The sequence below is a fragment of the Hippopotamus amphibius genome, chromosome 17, assembly GCF_030028045.1.
Source record: "Hippopotamus amphibius kiboko isolate mHipAmp2 chromosome 17, mHipAmp2.hap2, whole genome shotgun sequence".
NCBI classification, from domain to species: Eukaryota; Metazoa; Chordata; class Mammalia; order Artiodactyla; family Hippopotamidae; genus Hippopotamus; species Hippopotamus amphibius.
The window spans coordinates 39,792,201-39,806,567 of NC_080202.1; positions in this window are offsets into that span (position 1 = coordinate 39,792,201).

A 14,367-nucleotide genomic window follows, 5' to 3' on the forward strand; every position below is an offset into this window, starting at 1 on the left:
GCAACAGACCCAGCTTCTTGGCACCAGTTTGCTGTTGGTGGGGAGACAGGTGGAATGGGATTTGCATGAGTTTAGTCTACTTAAGCAACCTCTATACTTACCTTCTACAAATGCCGCCCCACTCCCACCAGAAAAGGGCAGATGGTAACAGTTTTCCACCCCCAGACCCTGGGCCCAGGCTTGAGAGCCTTTACCTGGCACTTGGCTGCCTGTCTCAACATAAATCTCTGCTGTCTGCATCTTTTCCCACTTGTATCGTTTCCTTTTCTCCAGAGGAGCAGGCAGTGCATCCAGCTTTGTGACTGTTTTATCTTCTTCTTTATAGGCTTGTCCCTCACTTGGAGCCTAGAGTATTACCCCTCACCCACAAATAGTGCTGCATAGAAGATCATCTGAAGTTACCATGATTGCTGCAAATCCTAAATGTCTGATTCCACTGTGTTCTTGGCCAAAATTGTAGTGAACAGCCTAACCCAACAGTTTTTCCAACTGGACTCAACCCATCTTGTCTCACTTCCTGATATCAGGGTTGTGGGGCTGGGGTGGGGGTTAAGGGTGAGAAAGCAAGCATGGAGGTTTCCTTGTGCCCCTCACTAGGTCTGGAGTTCCTGGAGATAGGGGCCTTGGCTTCTCCTTTTTGTATCCCCAGTATAGAAGATGCTGGGCAGATAGAAGCATGCTAATATCTATCAGATGAGCAGATGAAGGTGACCCAGGTGCACTTTCTGATGCACTGAATGTAAGGCCACACTGATAGCTTGTCCTACTTGGCCCTCAGGCAGGAGTCACTTGGCACAGGCTTCAGCTTGTGAATTCCCCGGAACCCTGTGGGCACAGTTACTGGGGAAATCTTTCATTTTCATCACATTTTCTCACCTTCTATAGCAGCTCAGGAAGGGGAGGTTTTCTTACAGAGCCCAACCCCTCGATACGCTGGGTGAGTTGTAGAAAGCCAACTTGGAGAGCAATCAGAAGAGACCCACTACTCTTTAGGTGGCCCCAGGATTGTAGAATGAGGGGACCCAGGGAGGGGGGAGACCCCTCTCTTCCTTACCTTCCAGAGAAGGGCTCATCTTACTGTAGTGGATATTTCTTTCTTTTTTTTGATAAATAAATTTATTTATTTATTTATTGGCTGTGTTGGGTCTTTGTTGCTGCACACTCACCTTATCTAGTTGCGGTGAGCGGAGGCCACCCCTCATTTGGGTGCGCGGACTCCTCATTGCTGTGGCTTCTCTCATTGTGGAGCACGGGCTCTAGGTGCATGGGCTTCAGCAGTTGCGGCACACGGGCTCAATAGTCGTGGCTCATGGGCTCTAGAACACAGGCACAATAGTTGCGGCACACGGGCCCAGTTGCTCGTGGCATGTGGTATCCTCCTGGAGGAGGCATCAAACCCATGTCCCCTGCATTGGCAGGCGGATTCCCAACTACTGTGCCGCCTAGGAAGTCCCCTGGAGTGGATATTTCTTTTCTTTTTTTTTTTTTTTATTATTTTTTTGGGGGTACACCAAGTTCAATCATCTGTTTTTATACACATATCCCCGTATTCCCTCCCTTCCTTGACTCCCCCCTCCTCGAGTCCCCCCGCCCCTCCCCGCCCCAGTCCTCTAAGGCATCTTCCATCTGGAGTGGATATTTCTTAAAATTGGCCTGAAAAAGGTGAAGGGTTCAATTCACATGGAAGATTTTTTCTTTGCAGCTGCTTTTTGTCCTGTCATTAAAAAAGAAAAAAGAAAGAAAGAAAATACAAAGGAAAGAAATCATATATGTGCCAAGATGCTAAATGGGCTCAAGGATCTGAAGAGACTCAGAGAAAGACAAATATCATATGATATCATATGATATCACTTGTATGTGATATCACTCATATGTAGAATCTAAAAAAAAAGATACAAATGAACTTATTTACAAAACAGAAACAGACTCATATCTGGTTTTTTTCACATCTTCTTTCTTTTTATTGAAAAAATTTTAGAAAATGGCAGTTAAGTTCACAAACAAATCAACAGGAATATACTAGTGGAAAACATAAAGATAAAACTAAAAATGCTATTGGCTTCCTTAATTGGTTAAAAGCACAAAATGTAACAGGCAGAAAGTCTCTTTTAAATAAATTAAAAAGCTATGTTTTTCCCCCCAATTCTCCCCAACTCAGATATATAAACACCTACAAAAATGGTATGTGAAGAAAAACTGTCATACACAAGAAGTTGTACCCTGAATTAAGGGAAACAGTTGTTGAAAGGGGAATTAACATAAAAAAGTCAGCAACAGGTTAACAATTTTAAAAACTGAGTCTTCAAATGCTGCATGGCACAGGGCTATACGAGATAAACAGACTCACGGTTTTCGAAAACAAATTTATGGTTACCAAAGGGGAAACGTGGGGTAGGGGACAGATAAATTAAGAGCTTAGGATAAAAACACACACTTCTATCTATAAAATAGGTAACCAACAAGGACCTACTGTATAGCACAAGGAACTCTACTCAATAATCTGTAATAACCTATATAGGAAAAGAACCTACAAAAGAATGAATATATGTATATGTATAACTGACTCACTTTGATGTACACCTGAAACTAACACAACACTGTAAATCAGGTATACTCCAATTAAAAAAAAAAAAAAGAATCTAAAGAGACTTTGTATTGGTCAATGGAACCCACCAGAGGAATGTTTCCATTTATTCAACTTATGTCCTTAATAAGAAAATGTTGCCCAGCCAACTCCTTAAGCATCCCTCTTGTCTCTTGAGTCTTACAAGAAATAAGCCAATGAGAAATATGTCCCCATTGCTGAGGTGCCTGTTCCAGGGGAACGGGGTTGGGCACGGGGGGCAGAAGTTAGGAGAGGCCCCCACAGGTTCCAGCACTGAAGTCAGAGAGGTGCTGCTGTTGGTGTCACATATTGCTGTAGACCCAAGCCTCTTCCTCCGGCTTCCCTAGGAAAGGGTTAATCCATGTACACCATCTTTTCTGAAAGCATCCTTCATTCCAGGGGAATGTAAATGGCGACTGATGCTATTTATATCCGCTTCTTCAAGAAATAGCTGCTTTTCTTAAGTTTAATTGCCAGGGTTGGAGTTTTTGATTGTGTGGAACCATGAGGTGGGCCTGGGAGAATGTAGTAATTAATTTTGTGTTTAACAAACATCTTTAAGTGTCATCGGCTCCCGTGACTTTTATTTGTATGTTGTTGACTTTTAAACCTATGTCTTTGCTTTGATGTCTTTAACGGTAAACTTATATTTTTAACAAAAAAGAGAGAGGAAGAGAGAGAAAGGGAGAAAAAGAGAGACAGAGAGACAGAGGCACAAAAATACACACACACACAGAGGAGAGACTGTATGTAAATGATAGAAGTTAGCCTATGGAAGTCAATTTCCTAATACATATTCAGTGATTCCAGGTGCAGAAGTTGAGGCCATGAGACGGGTTGTGATTTGCCTAAAGTCTCATAGAAAATTAGTGGTAGAATTTGGACCAGGGCTTTCCCCTCAAGGCTCTGGATAGGACCTTGGAGCCGCGGCAATGTAATTGAGTCACATCTTCTCAGGTCCTATTTTTCTGTATCGTCTGCCTTCCCCAGGAGACTGAGCTCCTCACGGGCAGGGACCTCCTCTTCATCCTCTCTGCATCCCTGCACCTCCCAACCTCGTGACCAGCAAATTCTGGGGGCTCCAGAGGGGTGTGGAGAGTTAAATCGGGCGGTTAAATTTGACTTAAGAGATTCCGCCGTAAACAGCATGAAGTGAGGCGAGCGGGCCCCACCCCATCCTCTCCACTCAACTATGTCTGTAAAGACTTAGCTCGAATCTCACCTTATTTAAGAAGACTGTCTAGACCAACTCAGTCTCTGAATTTTGGAGAAATTCCTGTTTGCTCCTCTCATTTAGGTTGCTCTAGATACTACATTTTATGGAGAGGAGGCAGTATTAGTTCTAAGCGTGGGCTGTGGCTAGAAAACCTGTGTATAAGGCCCAGCTCCACCATTTTTAGCTGTGTGATCTCAGGTAACTCCTCTGAGCCTCAGTTTACCTGTAAAGTAGCTCTAGTAACAATTCCTCCCTCACAGGCTCCTCATGAGGATTAATTGGGACAAGCCGCGCAAAGTGTTTAGTTCAGTGCCAGGCACTCAGAACAGTCTACCTATTATTGTATGTTTTCACAACTAAATGTTTTGTTTTTCTGCCTTTGTTGAGCATGGTTACCTTAGGGAACTGGAGGAAATAATGGGTGATCTCGGTGGACTGTTATGGCAACCAGATGAGAGACTACTTATGAAAACGCTTTGTAAACTCTTAAGATTTGGGTGTGAAGTGTGACCTCTCCCAAGATCACACAGCTGCTAAGCGGTGGCGCCCTCCTGGAATAACCACACCCACCCCCAACACAACACACACACATACACATACACACACACACACACACACATGCGTGTACACAGCAGCACCACCAGGAAACATCTGGGTAGTCTGATCCCCACTGGCATCCTTGTTGTTTGCTTATTTCAATGGCCATTCATTGAGAACTCTCAGGCCTTCTGAACGCAGCAGCTGTGGAATAGAAAAAGATGAATGACACTTAGACTTCATCCTCAGGAAGCTTACAATGCAGCAGGCGGGGAGTGTGAGCAAACATTATTCTAAACAAGGCCAAGTGACACAAAAGTGTAGCAACAGAAAGGGGGGGGGAGTTTGGGGGTGAGAGATGGTTTCATGGCAGGGCTAGCCTTGGGGCTGGTCTTCGGTGGATGGGTAGTGTATTAGTTTGCTCTGGTTGCCAAAACAATATACCACAAACTGGGTTGAGTATACGATGGATGTTTATTTTTTCACAGTACTAGAGGCTAGAAGTCCAAGATCAAGGATTTGGCAGGGTTCATTTCTTCTGCGACCTCTCTCCTGGCTTGCAGATGGACACCTTCTCGCTGTGTCTTTACATGCTCATCCCTTGGTCTGTATCCTAACACCCTTTTCTTATAAAGGTACGGATCACATTGGATTAGGGCTTACCCACGTGACCTAATTTGACTTTAATTATCTCCTTAAAGGCCCCATCTCCAAATACATTCTGATGTACTGGGGGTTAGGACTTCGACATATTAATTCGGGTTGGGGAACACAATTAGCCTATAACAAGTGATGTTTTTGGACTTCCCTGGAGGTCCAGTGGTTAAGACTCCTTGCTTCCACTGCAAGGGGCGCGGGTTCAGTCCCTGGTTGGGGAACTAAGATCCCACATGCAGTGAGACCAGAAAAAAAAAACAAAAACAAACAGGCTGTTTTCAATTTATGTTTACTCCATTACAAAAATACTCATAAAATGTGAAGTGTTGAAAAGCACAAGAAGGGGGACTTCCCTGGTGGTCAAGTGGGTAAGATTTCACGCTTCCACTGCAGGGGCATGGGTTCCATCCCTGGTCAGGGAATCAGGATCCCGCATGCTGCATGGCGTTGCCAAGGGAAAAAAAAAAGAAAAAAAAAAAACACAAAACACAAGAAGGAAAATAAAACCACTAAGAGATGACCATATCTGTGCAATCTTTTTAAAAAAATAAATATATACCTTTCAAAATGGGCTTACTTTATGGCACCTGTTGTTTTGTAACCTGCTATTTTCACTTGACAAGTATCTCATGAACTTTCCTCCTCGTCATAAAATGTTCTTCCACATCATCACTTTTAATGGCTGTGTGGTGGTCCATTAGAAGGGTGTATTCAATGTAGTTGGCCAGTGGATGGTGGGATTTTGATTGGCCAAGATTGGGAGAGAGAAGAAGTAGCCTTATGGGAGGGGATGGTATAGCTCCAAGGGCATAGTAGTTGGTTACATACACTTCAGCAAACTGAGCCAAAAGAGTTCTCAGAATCAGGTAGATTACACTTGTGAGAATGTATAATTTTTTTTTTTGGTGGGGATACACTGTGGGTGAGAGGGCCCTACTGCTTCTGAGAAGCTCCGAAGGATCCCAGGAATGAACCAGCTGTACAATTTATGTCTGACTAATTAGAATCTCAATTAGCCCTTACAGGGCCACTGAAATTCAATATTTGACTCTACAGCATGAGACTGAACGTGATGAACACTTAATCCTTTTAATTGAGAGGCTGCTTTTTAATGAGTGGCTCTTAGTGATTAGTGATGATAACTTTCCCCATCCCTCACTCCCTCTTTCCTTCCCCACCATGCATTCCCGACGAGGAGAAATCTTTGGTAAAACAAAGCCAAGAGTCAGGAACTTAGTGACAGAGATTTATTTGCCTTGTTTCACACTGAAGACTCTGAAGGATCTAAGAGGGAATTTCAAGTTGGACCAGGAGGGCTTCTAGGGGAGAGAGGAGGCAGGGGGAGGAGTCAGGGAGAGGATGCCACCCTTGTGGATTTCAAATGACCCAGAGGACGACTCAATAGGGGAAAACATGCTTCCATTTCATTTGCTCTTTTGTGTAGGTGGGAGAAGAGGAAAGTGCGAATGACCTTGTGATTATGGAGAAAGCCAACAGAACAGTTGAGGAAGGCAGAGACGTTGGCTCCAGTGTGATAGCTAAGACAACTCATCCTCAAGTGAGAAAACCAGTCAGGCTTACAGGTGTCTTTTTTCAAAAAATATTTATTTATTTTACTATTTATTTTGGCTGCATTGGGTCTTAGTTGTGGCATGCGGGCTCTTAGTTGTGGCATTCATGTGGGATCTAGTTTTCTGACCAGAGATCGAACCTGGGCCCCTGCATTGGGAGTGCAGAGTCTAACCCATTGAACCACCAGGGAAGTCCCAGACTTATAGATGTTGTTGAGGGTTCTTTATATAGGATGTGGCAACCATTTCTAAAGCCTTAGGGATCTCACCAGACCCTTTTGTTGACCGAACATGTCCAAGGACAGATTTATTCTAACCAAGTCCAGCCTGAAAGAGTGATGAAGAATCACAGGAGTCCACGCATCGCCCAGGAGAACAAGATTTATATTCTTGTGAAAATCTTCAACCTGACACCTCATCAAATCTGACTCTTTGAAGTCGTTTTGGATATAGAGTAGCACCTCTCCCTCCCCAGCTTCGGGGCAGAGAGGCCATTTCTGCGGTTCCTTCTTAGATGCTTGCATTTGTGATGTTTTTGGGGGGTGATTTTATCAGTTGACATTACAAGGAAGAAAGCAGGCCCGCTGAGCTCAGTTTTACTGGCAGAAACAGGAAAAGAGTGAGGAGGAGAATACATATTAATTATGAAATGCGGAGCATATATTGTTTTTTGTTTGCCATCTTTGAATTCCCCGTGATCTCGGAAATTATAAGGCTTTCTTCTGGTGACGGATTATACCAACACCCCTCCCTGTGCAGTGGGTGTGAAAAGGGTTATGTAAATGATTGCTACTTTTAGGAGCTGGCAGCCCCTCTACTTTATTGAGGACGTAGGAAAAGTGAATCTGGGAAGGATGCAATTCATTTCAAGTCTTTCCCAAATCTGCAACATGCAAACCCAATTGAGATAATCTGCTATAAAAAGAGGATTGATCCCTTTGCAACATTTCACCTCGTGATGACTTGAAATGGATGGTTCTTCTCATGCATTTTATATCTTTTCTTTCTTCTTCAAAGATGAGTCTTTGTTGAGATGGCACTGCCTGCCTAGCTCTGTAGGAAAACCACACACGCCAGGTCTCTAAGGCGGATGCACGCCCCCTCATTCTGTGCAAGTGAGTTTTGGGTGTCTTTCAGCACCCACCTCCAGAGCCTAGTGAGAGAGTCATGCCACCCAGGAAAGTGGGAAATGCTGCCTAGGAACAGGGTACATATTTCAGCAGACAGTCATCCTGGAGGCTGGCAACACCTCTCCAAATACTTGCAAAACAGCATGAGCCAGGGTCTAACAGACTCTGTGCTGGAAACCAGGTAGCCAGGGAAGCAAGTGAGGCACCCGAGGAGGAAGCCCAGGTCAATGATACACCAAAGGCCCGATGCTGGTAATGTGCCCAGGGCGAGAGTGGCCATCAGAGCATTTTTGCGTCATCCAATTATGAAAAGCTGACTCTATTTAATTCACTTTAATTAAGCGGGCCAGTTCCACCCCAGGGCAAAAGACACTGCCAGTGGATGCAGAGTGAGATTTGGGGACCAGGAAGCAAAAGTGCCACCTCCCCTGCATCTGTCACTGATGACTGAAATGGCACCATGTCACTCTCCTCGTTACGCTTCACGACTTGCCATCCGAAGAACGCAGGTTTCTCTAGAAAGGAAGCAGGGCATCACTGGCGCCTTAAAGTGCTAAAGTTGGGGGGCCCGGGTGGGCAAGGAGGAGGTGTGATGGGAAGGGATAAATGTGTGTATGATACAAAGGACAGTTTGTCTCATTTCCCGGTGAGTGTAAATTCCGTGAGGGCAGAGGGTTTTGTGTCTTGTTCGCTGATGTGTCCCCAGCACCCGGAACCGAGCCTGGCACATCATTGGAACTCAGAAAACATTTGTGACGTGAGTGATTCTCAAACGTTGAGTTGAGCTAATCCTTCCAATGACGTGGTCGCTTCACTGTGAAGCCCTATGGGGAACAAAAGGCGTGTAAGGTTCGGTGCCTGTCCTGAGACCCGGCCATAGGGAAGCCCTATAGCCCCTTGGTATTCATTCATTCCTTCACTTATTCATTCATTCACGGAACATTTACCTGCCCCTCTGCTGTAATATACTGTGTGTAATAGTCACTGGGATACAGAGATGAATGTCAATCAATATTCTTTAATACCCAACATGAGCAGGGCTCTGGGGATACCATGGAGACTCAGGTCGGGACCACTTCCTTGGTAGGAGACACAGACGGGGAGCATCTCACTCTACCTGAAAGTAGAAGTGCTGGGAAAAGCTTCTCAGAGGAGGGCACATGTGGGTTGCGTCTTGACGGCAGGGTAGGCATTTGTGAGGTTGGGGCGGGGCCACATGTCAAGGTCTGGCATCTCCCAAAGGCAGGCTGGGGCCAGCCTCCAGCCACACCTCCTCACTCCTGGCTACCCCACTACCCAAACCCACTGAAGGTGTCTTTCCTTCTCATTAGTCCTTCGTCGTTCACTCCCAGCTTGGCTTACCCCAGGGCCTGGCTCTATAGTAAATGTACAGCACAGATGTTATTATTATTATTTATTTATTTATTTATTTATTTATTTTAATTTTTACTTTATATTGGAGTATAGTTGATTTACAGGGTTGTGTTAGTTTCAGGTGTACAGCAAAGTGATTTAGTTATACATATACATGTAACAATTCTTTTTTAGATTCTTTTCCCATATAGGTTATGAAGTGTGTTATCATTAATCCCGGTAAACCTAAGAATTGTTTCCAGAGCTTGGTGACATTATTGGTGCTGGTATGGCTTGGGGACCACAACTCCCATTGAGCTGCCGGTCATTGGTCTGACTCCTTTGGGAACTTGTTGTGGGAAGGGGAGCAGACTGGGCAGGGTTAGGGCATCCCTGGGCTCTCTGAACCACAGAAATCCCACCGGGCCCCACTGAGGACCAGTGGATGGTGGGCCCACGTCATCTAGCATAACACAGAGCCAGCGTCAGCAGGGCTGCCTGAATATGGTGACAGCACCTGCTCTCCATTTGGCGGTGTCCATGTCCAGGCTGGAGACCCTCTGACAGGGCATACAGACCTGTGGGCCCTTCCACCCCCACAGTTTGTTCTGATCTAGTGATATCTTAGGCCTTGAGTCTGAAATGTCAGAACCCAGTCACGTGGCTGTGACCAGAAAATGCTATTAAAATGCCACTAGAAGTATGTTGTTTTGGTACTTTTACACATCAGCTGCTAATCTTTGCAGGATTTTCCCCTTCCCAGGGTAAAGTGAAAGAAGAGGAAGTGAAAACAGGAGGGGGAGAATTTTCATACAGCACCTCTCGCCTTGCAGACAACAACCAAAAATCCCCTGGGCTTTGAACAGAGCCTTGTACTTTCTATAGCTCCTCCGCATCCATGGATCGCCTCATTTGGTTCTCAGAGCTCCCCCAGGTGGAAGGCAGAATTCCACACCACTCTTATTTGCAAACAGGAGGCAAGGTCTGGTGGCTGGCTATTCCAGGAGGAGGTAGTTCTTCAGAGCCATTCTGGAGAGGTGCTGGGGTGTTTCTGAGTTTCTTTAGGGAATCTGGGTGGAAGCTGATCCATATTCGGTGGACGAAGCTCTGTGTGACTAGGCATCTGAGCTGACAATCCTCTGGCTGGAGCCCTTGGAGCCCTTGGGCCACAGAGGACAGAGATGCTGGTCTCCCCCGCACTGAGTCACCACCATCTGCTGACCTCTCTCAGCCTCGGGACTCTCCTGGGTGCTGGGGATCCCCTACCCCAAAGCCCAGGGCCCTTGAGAGCTTTCGATTGCAGTATCTGCTACCGAGAGAGCGGTGTCTACCCAGAGTCCAGTTGGCATGTCTCACAGTCTTCCGTGACAACTCATTCATATACCTCCCAGCCAGAAGGACTGAGTGGAGGCTGAGATCCAGTCTGAGCTGGGAATCAGAATCCTCCAAAGAGCATCCTCCCTCCACTTAAGCAACTGGCTTATTGTGTTATCAAACCAAACTTGATCTGCTGTGAGCAGTAAAGCCAATCTACTGACACCGAGTTGTGGTGAAGGAAAGTGCAGCATTTATTGCAGGGTGCCAAGCAAGGAGTACAGGCAGCTAATGCTCAAAAGCCTGAACTCCACCCACGGCTTTCAGGGAAAGGTTTCTGAAGACAGGGTGAAGGAGAGGGTTGCATGGTACATGATCAGCTCACGGACATTCTTCTGATTGGTTGGTGGTGAGGTAATCAGGAGTCAACATCATGAACCTTCTGGTTCCAGCTGGCCTGGGGTTATGTGCTTGTGGTCAGCATACAGTTAACTTCTCCCACCTGGGCTGGGGGTTTCAGTGTCTGCAAAACAACTCAAGGATATGGCTCAGAATATTATCTCTAACCCTTGAGGAGGAACTAAAGGTCCTTGACTTTGTTTAATGGCTAAACTATTATTATTTTCTCTTGCTTGACTGTTTTCCTTGGTTTCTGCATTTTCTCACTTCTCTGATTAAATCTGTTCTTTGGAACTTGGAAAAGTCTAGGAGGCTTTCTATGAACAAGAGGCAGATGGAGGATGTGGTGGGGGTGGGGTCTGACCCAGGAAGGCTCCATAGGGTCCTGCTGGATTATAATCCCCCCTTTCCTTTGAGACTCCTCAATCTGGAGGGGGAACAGGTAAGAAAGTGAATAAAATTTTGGATAGAGAGGTTAATCATAAATTTGGCAGAGGAGGTCTGTTTTAGGGGGACTGGGTTTCAGTTGCTGCTCCTTCCCATCTCTGCTCTGCATTTTCCACCAGGGCCTCCTTCCCTCCCGCAGTGCCCTCTCTGCATCTCCCACTGCACTTTCAGAGCCAGCTCAGACACCACACTTCTGTAGCCTTCCCTGGTGTCCACACACAGGAATGTTTGTTTCCCTCCTCTGCCTTGTGGGACCATGAGCTCCAGGGACCATGCTTGTGGCCCCTGCCAGAGGCAGTCAGTGCATTTCTCTCCTCTTTCTTCAAGGGCCCAGGCCCCCCTCATGTCTGAGTGTGCTCCATCACAGGACTCTCTATTAAAATATCAGTAAGCGTTGAATGAACGTGTGGAGAAGACCTGTCACCAGCACCTCCGCCTATGTCTACCATCTTCTTTTCTGGAGAAGAGGCAGTCTGTTTGTCTGTCTGTTTCCAAGTAAGAGGTTGGGGAGAAAGCTAGGAAGAAATATTCATAGCAAATCCTGAACCCTCCTCTGCCCCAGGATCTAGGAGAGCTGGAATCTCATCAGGGCTAGGGTCAAGGGCACCCAGCCAGTGTGACTAGGAATGACAGAGCAGTTTGCTGACCTGGGCAGGAGAAAGGGGGCAGAAATCCTTGCCAACAGGAGGCAGGCACTGGAGGAATTTGCCAGCCTACAGGCTTGTGTGGGGGGAAAGGGTTGGTTTCCAGGTGAGACCAGGAAGTTTCTACCCAGGTGTATTCCAGCTTCTGGCTTCTTAGGGCACAGAGAGTGGGGTGAATGCAAAGAGCCAAGGTGCTGGGCAACCTCCAGGGTGGCCTCTTTTGACCCCAGAGCCATGTTTCCAAATGCGTAAAGCTTAGGGACAGAGTTAATTCAACAACTACTCCAATTTCCTACAAGATAATACCTACTCCTTCTCTTCAATCCAGGGGGAGAACTTGGGTCCTGTGATAGGTGCTGGGTGGAGATTTAATATGATAGGGCTTCACTGGCATCCCTAGAGTCTTGAAACTGGATGAATGGGAAGCATCCTGTTTAAAACTTACTTAGGGACTTCCCTGGTGGTCCAGTGGTTAAGAATCCGCCTTCCAATACAGGGGATGCGGGTTTGATCCCTGGTTGGGAAACTAAGATCCCACATACCTCGGGGCAACTAAGCCCACACACCACAACTAGAGAAGCCCACGTGCCCCAACGAAACAAAGACTCAGTGCAGCCAAAAAATTAAAATAAAAAAACCCTGAAACAACAACAAGAAAAACCACTTACTTAAACAACCTCAAACCTTTTCTGAAGTACCACGGAGGGGTGGGTAGAGCTTGTGGTGAATGTGAGGGTCTGTGAGGGATGGAACAACTGTTGGGTGGATGCCTCTTTTGGGTACTGGACCCACCTCTGATCCCAGAGCTGGGCCCTCACAGCTGGGAACCCGTCCTGGTGGCCTCTGTCCCTCCTTAGTCATCTGCACATAGTCCCAGGGCTATAGTAAGCTGCCGCTCAGCCCAGCCTGGAATCTAATGTCTCCTTCTCTTCAATGGCAGCCTGGAATTGTTATCCTTCACAGATCATCTCTTGGAAGGATATCAGCTCTCATTACAACTCCCAGCTTGCCTGGAGGCTGCTCAGTTAATCCGGCATCTTTGGCTGCTGGAATCGCTTCTGGCCTGGGTGTTCCAATGCCACCTCTGGCACCAGTCGGGTGGGAAGATGGACAAAATAATTAAGCCCCATGAGTTGAAAGGAGAGTTAATTCCCCTGTACAAACTTTTGTTTCTTCTCTTCCTGGGTAACTTCAGATGTGTTAATCCAGGACTGTTCTTTTTCCCTTTTGTAACAGGTCTAATTTATAGCAGCACTGTGGTTTTGTTTTTTTTTAACTGCATTTTTTTTATTAGAATGTAGTGCATGTAAACATTAAAGATATTTCCCTTGTTTATTATGAAAATGATTTAACTATACGAAACCCAGTTTTGCAAAGAGAGGAATAAAAGTTCACCCCTAATCTTACCACAAACACACTGGATCCAGTGTCTGTGTTTTCCCTTCCAGTTTTTATCTGGACGCACATTTTACTGTACACAAATCTGATCCCACTATACATTTACTTTTTGAAAGAACCTAATCTGAGAGTGCATTGCCCCATCTTGCTACAGTTTCTTTCTTGCCAGCATTAACTTGCCAAATACCTTTTGTATCATAATTTATTTAATCAGCCTCCTCTGGCTGGAAATCTTCTGGGCTCTGTGAGTCTCTGGGGGCCAGGCAGAGAAGGTGGGCTAGCTTCAGAGCAGAGTTCAGGTGACTCCAGTGATCCCTCTTGTGCTCCCCGGCCTCCTGGCCCTGGGCCTGACTTCCGCCAGTTGGTTCCTGCCATGTTCAGGTGCCGGCAAAAAGGAACTCCCCATCCACCGCTCTGTAGAGAAAAGGCATTTCCAGGGCACATTTTTGCAAAGTTTTTCATTCATGCAGGTGCTTACCCACTGGGCTCTGACCATTTGTATAGACATCTCCTCTACCAGACAAAAGGCAAGGGGGCATGTCATGTTGGACCTTCCTTTTTTTAAAAGATTTTTTTGATGTGGACTGTTTTTAAAGTCTTTATTGAATTTATTACAATATTGCTTCTGTTTTGTGTTTTGGTTTTTTTGGCCGAGAGGCATGTGGGATCTTAGCTCCCTGATCAGGGATCAAACCTGCACCCCTGCGTTGGAAAGGAGAGTCTTAACTCCTGGACCGCCAGGGAGGCCCCCGGATCTTTATTACCAGTGCCTAGGAGGGACCTTGGAATACAATAGGTTTCAGCCGTTGTTTGCTGAGTAAATGAAAGTGAAAGGAATGATTCACAGCTCACAAGGAAACATGTAAGTCTCCAACCCCATCCTCTCCACTCTCCCCGCCCCCCCCCCCACGCCCACCCGTTCTTTCCCCAGCCTGGGCTGCGGAACCTGACACATGGATCTGCTTTAGGGCTGAAGGCTTTCTTTGACTCAGAGCAAAGAGCCTCATTATTCAACGGCTTACTTCTCCATCCTAGGCAGCCGCCTGCACCTCTTTCCTTAGAATCCTGGTCGGTGCTGTCCCTTCCCCATTTCCCA